The following is an 8,369-nucleotide window of genomic DNA, read 5'->3' as shown; positions in this document are numbered from 1 at the left end:
CTCCTTCCCTTCAACCTTTCTTTCTGGGCAGTGGTTTTCTCCAAAACAAACAATACAATTGTGAGTGCAGTGGATTCAACGGAGGTGTGCATATAGTGGATACAGTGGTGCAAAAGGGTCTGGTACGACTTGACAAAGATAGGTCACGTGCGGATTGTTCAGGCTGGTCTGGCAACGGGTGGTGGTGGACGGCGATGGATGCAGGCGACAAGCAAGTCGGTTACAGACGAGGTTCTGATCAGGCGACCATCTGACCGTGCGTTCAATAACGTATGTGGTATAGCGGCTGTGCGGTCGTCCGAACTGGTGTAATGTAGGAGTAAGTGCAAGCTGAACGATTTTTGGGCAGGATCTGGTGAGAGCGGTGGCTTCAGTTACATACTTTAGGTTTTGGCTTGGTTGCGACTCAGGACGATGACATTTTTTATATATTTTTTTTTTCAAACTAAACCAACAACAATCTAAATAATGAACAAGACAGACAAACAAACTGATACGAATCAAGGGAAAATTAAATCCCGAAGGATCAAACATGCTCTGATACCAAGTTGAATATCAGAGTGCAAAACAAACAAGACTACAAAATAACAAGAATATTATTAATAGACAAGAATGCCGAAATGACTACAAAACCCTAAGAAGCTACATTATGACTAACTTATTCTCTAATGAATAACAAAGCACTCTATTTATAATAAACTAACCCTAATCTCTAACAAAAACCTATTTCTAACAGGCTAAGCCCAAATCCTAAATCTATTATTTTCCAACACCAACCAAGCCCCAACAAAAAGAGAAGCCGCCATACTCAATCAAGCTCCACAAAGAATCAATCTGCCACCACCAATGGTAGAAAACCTAGGAGGAAGTCTGTGGATCCATTGTCAACAGTGCCGAGACCGACACACAAGTGGAAGGTGGTAGTGTGAACACCCAAGCAGAAGCTCTACATCTTCCGATAAAACCGTTGAAAATGGCAGAACAATGTGGAAGCATATCGGTTCAAAAGTGAAATCGAGATAGGCTGAACCCAAGTGGGAGAGAAAGAAGAAGAAAAGAGTGAACGCATGGAGAGGGAAAGGCAGTGGGGGGAAGAAGATACGGGAGATCGGAAAAATAAATTTTTTGATCAGAGAAAGGAATGGTTAAAATGGAAGAACAAGGGCTAGGAAACAGAAGCGAAAACTACGAAAAGCAAAAGAAAAAGCATAAGAAAATAGGCTGTCACCGACCTTGGCCGGAGCTAAGGCCAACGACTAAACTAAAAGACTAGATTGGAAACACTCACATAGGGTGAGAAAAGCTCTCAACTTGAGAGAAGAAAGCCTCGTCGATGAGTGGCCAAGATTAGTAATAGCATCCATCATAAAATTGGCTAATTCTAAAAAAATGTGGTGGCATGAAGCCAATCAGAAACTGAGTACAAAATAGCTTATGTTAGAAATGATTAATTTAAGCGTCAAAAGAATCGAATAAGGACCGACCACTTAGTACTACTGTTTAGTATATTCCTATTTACTTGTAAGTGAAAGGTTTTAGGTTCGATTCTCACCAAATGACAAGTTGAACCACATTATTGCTAGCCTATTGTGAGGCTTAGCCCTAGACCCGGCAGTTTCTGACACGACACGAAAATAACAGGTTTCGAGTCAACACGATAACGAATCGGGTCATTATCGAGTGACCCGTTAATAACAGGTTCTTAACGGGTATACACGCAGGTAACAGGTGGGTAACCCGTTTCGACCCGTTAAAAAAAATATTTTGATAATTTTAAAGTTTAATTACTAAAAGATTTATTTTAAAATACAATAGCCATATTAATATATACAATATATTATATATTAAATATAGTTTTGTATTATTATTCTATATGAGTTAAAAAAAAAGTTTTTGTCATTATTTATTTTTATTATGAGAGTTCCTTATTATCATTACTAGGATAATTTTTACTTAACATGTTGTCCAAAATTAAAATAAACTAGTATAGTATTTGTATAGGCAAGAATTAAGCAGACATACATACAAGTATGAAAAATGTGAAAGAATATATAAACACTCGTGATTCATCATTATTCCTCCACGAGTAGATAATGGTTACACTTACATTATCGTTTAGATTTTTAAAATCCTCCAAACCCTCATGAATAATGTTTTTTATTTGACGGAAAAATTAATAATAACTATTGTAGAAGTGTAAAAAATGTAAACAAAAATATAGTCGGCTTCGAAATCCAACACTATAATCCATAAGCCTTAAATTTATATTTAACGGTCGATTGTCATTTACGCTTTATTCTTCTTACTGAATTTTATTTTTAAAATTTTCTTTTTTGAAAACATGATCATCTGGCGGATGTAAGAATATGAACAGTTCAAATCTTTGATATCACGTGTCGATATTTACGGTTAACTGAAATATGAGTCGATGTCATATAGTTTGTAGAAACTTTTTAAACATCAAGCAATATTTTCACTAACCGTAAAACTCTGAACGTAATATCAACGATCCAAACCATTCATCTTCCTGCATTCTCTAATAGATCATGTTTTCAAAGAAGAAAATCCGAAAAAAAAAAACAAAATTTGATGAGAAAAATGAAGCGTAAATGTAAACAACAATCAACAATTAAATTTTGATATATGATTTATATGATTATAGTGGCGAATTTCAAAGTTAAGCTCTTCACGAAAGTTGTAAAGCTTGTCATTACAAGCGTTTATATATTTTTTTTCTATATTTTTTACACTTCTACATTAATTAAAAAACTATTAAAGACTTTACTTAAATAACAACCGTAAGATAAACGAGACTAAATATGTACCTTGGATTCTATTTCACTTATATTATTAGAACTTTTTTGGACAAAAAAAAACCCTTCTATTCCATTATTTTCCAATTTTACCATTTGATCAAAACAAAAGCCCTAATCCCTTTCTCTCTCCCCACTCCCGTAACTCTTTCTCCCGATCCCGCCGTCTGTTTTTCCTAGCCATTCTCTCCCGCCGTATGTTCAGTTCTTCCAGTAGGCTCTCGCAGTCTCTCCTTTTTCCTCCCTCGTGCAGTGGACGAAATCATCCTTGTCATCTCTGGTCGTCTCTACAGCTCTGCATCTCTGCATCTCCATTCTCCAGATTCCACTTCATGTTCGATTTTGTCTATACATCTCTGCATCTCTTTTCTCCATCTTTTTAAGTTCTTCATTTTCCCCATTTGTTATTAATTTTATGTTTTATGTTTGTGTGTTCTTTGTTCAGTTGGTTGGTTGTCTTCTTTTTAATCTTTTAAATTTGTTGTTATCATTCTGTCTGACTTTTTTGAATCTCTGATTGTGCATCACCTTGGGGTTGATTTTCATATTTTCTCATTACTTTTTTGGGGATATTAAGTTACTATCAATTTCTGTCAACATTTATTCATATTAATTGTTCTGTGGCAGGCATTTGCAGTTAGATCATGTTTTATATCTTTACCATAAAGTTGATATTTTCAATTTATTATAATGTTAAACTTGCTGTTGTAGAAGAGTTAATTTCTGGTAGGCAGATGATTATAGTGTTGTTCCTATTATGTATAAAGCTGTGGTAATAATATTGCATAAATCCAGTAATGGTTTTGATAATCAGAAGGTAATCTCTCAACTTCTTTGTGATTATAGTTGCTTTGATACTGTCATAGGGACTTTTATAATACGTTCAAATTAATTTTGATATATCCATTTTCTGTTTAGTATTTATAACACTCTTTGCATATTTACATGTGAAAAACATAATCTATAGTTATATTTTCGCTCTCGCAACAACGTGTGGATAAAATTTACCAGTTTATATCTGAAGGTAGATTAAGGTAACAATGGTGCTTTTAATGTTTCATTTCCAAAATTTCTACGAAGTAGACTATCTGATTTACATCGTTGGTGACAATTCTTTGATATAATTATTAGTTTATATATATATTAGAGAGTGATGGGTGGATCTATGCATCATGAAGTTGAACACTAAACTTTTCCTGGAGGTTGGGTTATAGGTGGATCTCCCTTACTCAACTCTTCAGCCAATTTCTTTTAAATTACCATTGTCTTATATCAGTGTTGTTATTTGAATTATAAGTTGTACTAAAATAATGTCTATACTAGGCATGTTTAATTACTCACTTCATTGCTTAGTAATATCCATTATTGGTTTGTGTTACTGTTTGTTCATGCTTCTATAAATTGGATTGAGTTCGGGTGTTCCTAGAATTCTACCTGTTTAAAAAGCTATTAATTAATTTATACTCATTTTGTTTGAGAAGCAATGAATGCTAAAGATTCAGATTCAGTAAACCATAGTGATGAGGAGTCTGTGGAGATTATAATGGGACCAGAACGAGATTTTGGAAGCAAAAGTATAGACAATAGAAAATTGGATACTATTTTTAAAGATGGTAAAAGTCGTGCTGAATGCAAAGATTGTAAGAAAGTAATGATAGATGATAATCATCATGGGACAGGTAATATGAAAAGACATTTGAATACATGCCCTGCAAAGAATAATGTTGAATTGTTAACGTCGGCATCTGAATTGTGTTCCCAAAAGTTTGATCCAGTGGTATTATGTGGCTTATTAGTAGAGGCAATCATCAAGCATAATCTTCTTTTTAGTTTTGTTGAACATGAGGGAATTAAGGCTTTGTTTGCATATGTATCTCCTGATATTAAGCTACCATGTTGAAATATTATCAAAGCTTGTGTGTTGAGGATGTTCAAAACTGAAAAACAAGCACCGCATAATTTGTTAGGCTCAGTTGAAGGTAAAATTTGTTTGACATCATAGTTATGGTCATCTCAGTGCACTGATGGGTATCTTGCACTTACTGCTCACTTTGTAGACAAGGATTGGAAATTGAATAAAAAAATGATAAGTTTTTGTCACATGCCTCCTCCGCATACTAGTGTTGCATTATGTGAGAAAATAAGTGTGTTAGTAACTGAGTGGGGGATTGAGAAGAAGTTATTTTCTATTACTTTGAATAATGCTTCTTCAAATATTTGACACACCCCGACCTGGAAAGGTCGAAGCATGTTGGCCGTCACCATGAGATGACGTAACCATAAGGGTAAGTGATGCAAAAAGTGAATAAAATTAAATTAGAACTCAACAGTGAAAGAGTGTGCAATTTGTGGGTTGAACCCACTACAATTATTCAGAGCGTAATAGACTGTGATACTACGAAAGAGTAGTCAAAGCAACCAAAGTACACTTATTACATAATAGTGATAAGTTCGTACGTCTAAACATAAGGAAATGTCAGAACTGCCGTGATTCCTCGAGTGCCACAGAGAGTACATCTATCTAGGTCCTGGTGGGGCGAAAAACAAAGTTGAGTGAGTCAACAAAACAATGCTTATAAGAAAACCTTTATCTTTGAATATACTAACCCCTCGCCGTAAAACAAGTATAGTTTTCTAAAATATACTACGTAAGTATGAAATCCAATATATAAGCCATATAACTAGAAATATGACAAGTAAATGATGTATCATATGCCACAATAATAATCATGTGATAATCAATATAACTAAGTGCTCATCCATCTAAGCTAACACACAAGTTTGAACATATGGTTTCTGACACGAACAGAACTGGGTGTAATCAATATGTTCTAGTACTACGATCACGTGAAGACCGGTGCAAAAGCACATCACATACAAGTCGAATCACCTAATGCAATCTACCCGACAAGACTGGCACCTAAACTTGGATCCAAGGTGAGCGAATGGTGTAGATATGAACATACACGTGAAGGACTGGTCCTGGCCCTGGGGCAAGTACTAACACCGGGTGCAGCAAGATGAGTATGTACATATGTACATATGAATGCCATGACAGTAATATCACAACCATATAGCAGCATTTATCACAATTTATATCACAATAATGATACTAGGCAAGTTAGGCGTAAAAGTGAAGTAAATACGCATTTATGGAAACTATAAATATATATAGGTATAAAACAACTGCCCACTCACAAGTATGTCGCTGAGTCGTAGCCCCTGAGCCTAGCTTGGCCTCGAAAATCCTCGGAATAAGTTTTCCCTATATGTGAAATAACTAAATAAAATTAATTAAATTACATAACGGAAACCTAAATAAAACCCCCATAGTTTGCTTAAACCTAGGGTGTAAATATATGAAATCGATCTACTCGATGACACAAACACACACGTGTCAACCACACGCCGGCCGGAGGCTGGACGCACCCCCACGTGCTGCCTAAAGGGGCTATCCACGCGCGCCCCCGCGAGTACACTGTACTCGCCTTCTTCGCGAAAATCTGCAGTTTTGCAGATTTTTGGGCCAACTTCCAAAGCCCCTAACGAGCTCGATTATCAACCAAATTCACTTCTACAAAAGCCAAATTAAAGCTAGTAATGTTCTCTACTAATCTCAATTTACAGAAAGTTCAGATATGGTCTGAGTTAATCGGAAATTTGGCCTGAAAGTGGCCAAACGACCACGGTTACAAATTTTCCAGAAACTGAAATTTTCTTCCTAACTTCCAAAGTTGATTTCTAACTCGTTACTTAACCAAACTCAGTGATTCAAAAGCCATTTTGAAGTTATAAATGTAGAGAACAATTTTGCACCTAGAAGAAGTCCATTTATGGTCAAGGTTGACCAGAAAAATGGTTTGAAAGTGACCAAATGGCCACGGTTCTTGAGTGAAAAATGGCAGGTTCTTCTTCTTCTCGAGTTTCTGGGTAAAACCACACGTTCAAAACACAAACAAAGGATCAATAACAACCCATAGAAGTGAAATGAAGGTTCTAAGGGTTTCTCAAGCCTTACCTAAGCCATGCATGGCTTGAAAATCGATATGTCGAACTCGCCGAGTCGACCTTCCGAGTTGGTGAGTCAAAACTCGTCCACACCAAATTTCAAGGACATGGTTGTGATCGTGGGACTGAGATGAGCATGATGATGTAGTTTGTTTGTTCGATCTACAAGCTTTGGAGCTCGCTCATGGATTTGCAGAGGAAGAGAGAGTTCACAGGAGAGAGAGAAAGAAGAGAGTGAGGTTTTGAAATTTTCTTTGCTTTTTCTGATAGAGGGGGGACAGAACATACAAAAAAGATGGAATAGGTGAGACTGAATGATGAAGGGAAGTGCACGGGTATGATTTAAAAAGAATCCAAGGATAGCGTTTTAGATTTCCTACAGTAAAAGGAAATCGAAATCTATCCGAAGTAGATGTTTTTACACTTTAAAATTTATGCCTACTCGTACTAGCGTGTACAATTTAAATGCGATAGCGAGAAATAAAAAGGAAAGCGATAAGAATAAGTCCATGTTACTTGCCGATAAGGGCATAATCGTCAATACACATACTCGGGGAGAAATTACATAGGAAAATTAGGGACGGGTCATCACATATTTGTTTTGTTAACATTTTGAAGATTCAATTAAATATTAGAGGTCTTCACTTGATGAATGGTGACTTCTTTCATGTGCATTGTTATGCTCATATTTTTAATTTGATAGTCCAAGATGGACGTAAAGAAATTGATTCTTTGGTGGCAAAAATTCGTGAATGCATCAAGTATATAAAGGGTTCTAAGGCTAGGAAACTAAAGTTTCATGAATGTGTTAGGCAAGTAAGGATATTGGATAGTAAGAGAGGTTTGAGACAAGATGTCCCTACTAGATGGAACTCAACCTATCTTATGCTAGATTGTGTCATTTTCTATCGATATGCTTTTATTAATTTAGGATTGAGTGATTCAAATTTTGAAAGTTGGCCTTCTTCTGAAGAGTGGGATAAAATGGTGAAGATTTTGAAGTTTTTGGGGTACTTTTATGATGTTACATGCTTATTCTCTGGGACAAAGTACCCCACATCAAATTTATTCTTCCCTAACGTGTTCGTAATTCAGCTTCAAATTAAGGCAGCCATTGATGATTGTGATAGTTTCATGAATAAGATGGGGGATTATATGCACATGAAGTTTCAGAAGTATTGGTCAGATTACAGTTTGATTATGTCAATTGCAATCATCTTGGATCCTCGTTATAAGCTACATTTTGTGGATTGGGCTTACACAAAGCTTCATGGCATGAATTCTATGGAATATAAAAATGTTTATGGCACATTGACTGCTCTTTTTAATGTGTACTAGGAAATATATGCTCATCTTAATTATTCAAATATTCCAATGAACTCGGCACCTAATCATCAAACAGAATGTGAAGATGCTCTCTTGAGGTAACATAAAGTTTGAATTTTCCTTTTTATACATAGTACTTTAAAACTATTAATATTATATTTGAAATTGGGTTATGCATAATTTTTATGATGTTTCTGTTTTTTTATTTTATTTTTTATGATG

The 8,369-nt window shown here is 35.5% G+C and overlaps 1 long non-coding RNA gene across 1 annotated transcript; it reads right to left on the bottom strand.

Annotated features, from left to right (window-relative positions):
* Positions 1-5,151: 5,151 nt before the first annotated feature.
* On the bottom strand, positions 5,152-7,147 carry LOC114825518 (uncharacterized). The gene is made up of 4 exons (XR_003774276.2): positions 6,832-7,147; positions 6,630-6,739; positions 6,012-6,078; positions 5,152-5,341 (listed from the first exon to the last, which is right to left on the bottom strand). It is a non-coding gene; the product is annotated as an uncharacterized lncRNA (long non-coding RNA).
* Positions 7,148-8,369: the final 1,222 nt, after the last annotated feature.

The sequence above is a fragment of the Malus domestica genome, chromosome 06 (assembly GCF_042453785.1).
Source record: "Malus domestica chromosome 06, GDT2T_hap1".
Lineage (NCBI taxonomy): Eukaryota > Viridiplantae > Streptophyta > Magnoliopsida > Rosales > Rosaceae > Malus > Malus domestica.
Note: the sequence above shows the minus strand (reverse complement) of the source record. Positions and strands in the feature narration are given on the sequence as shown.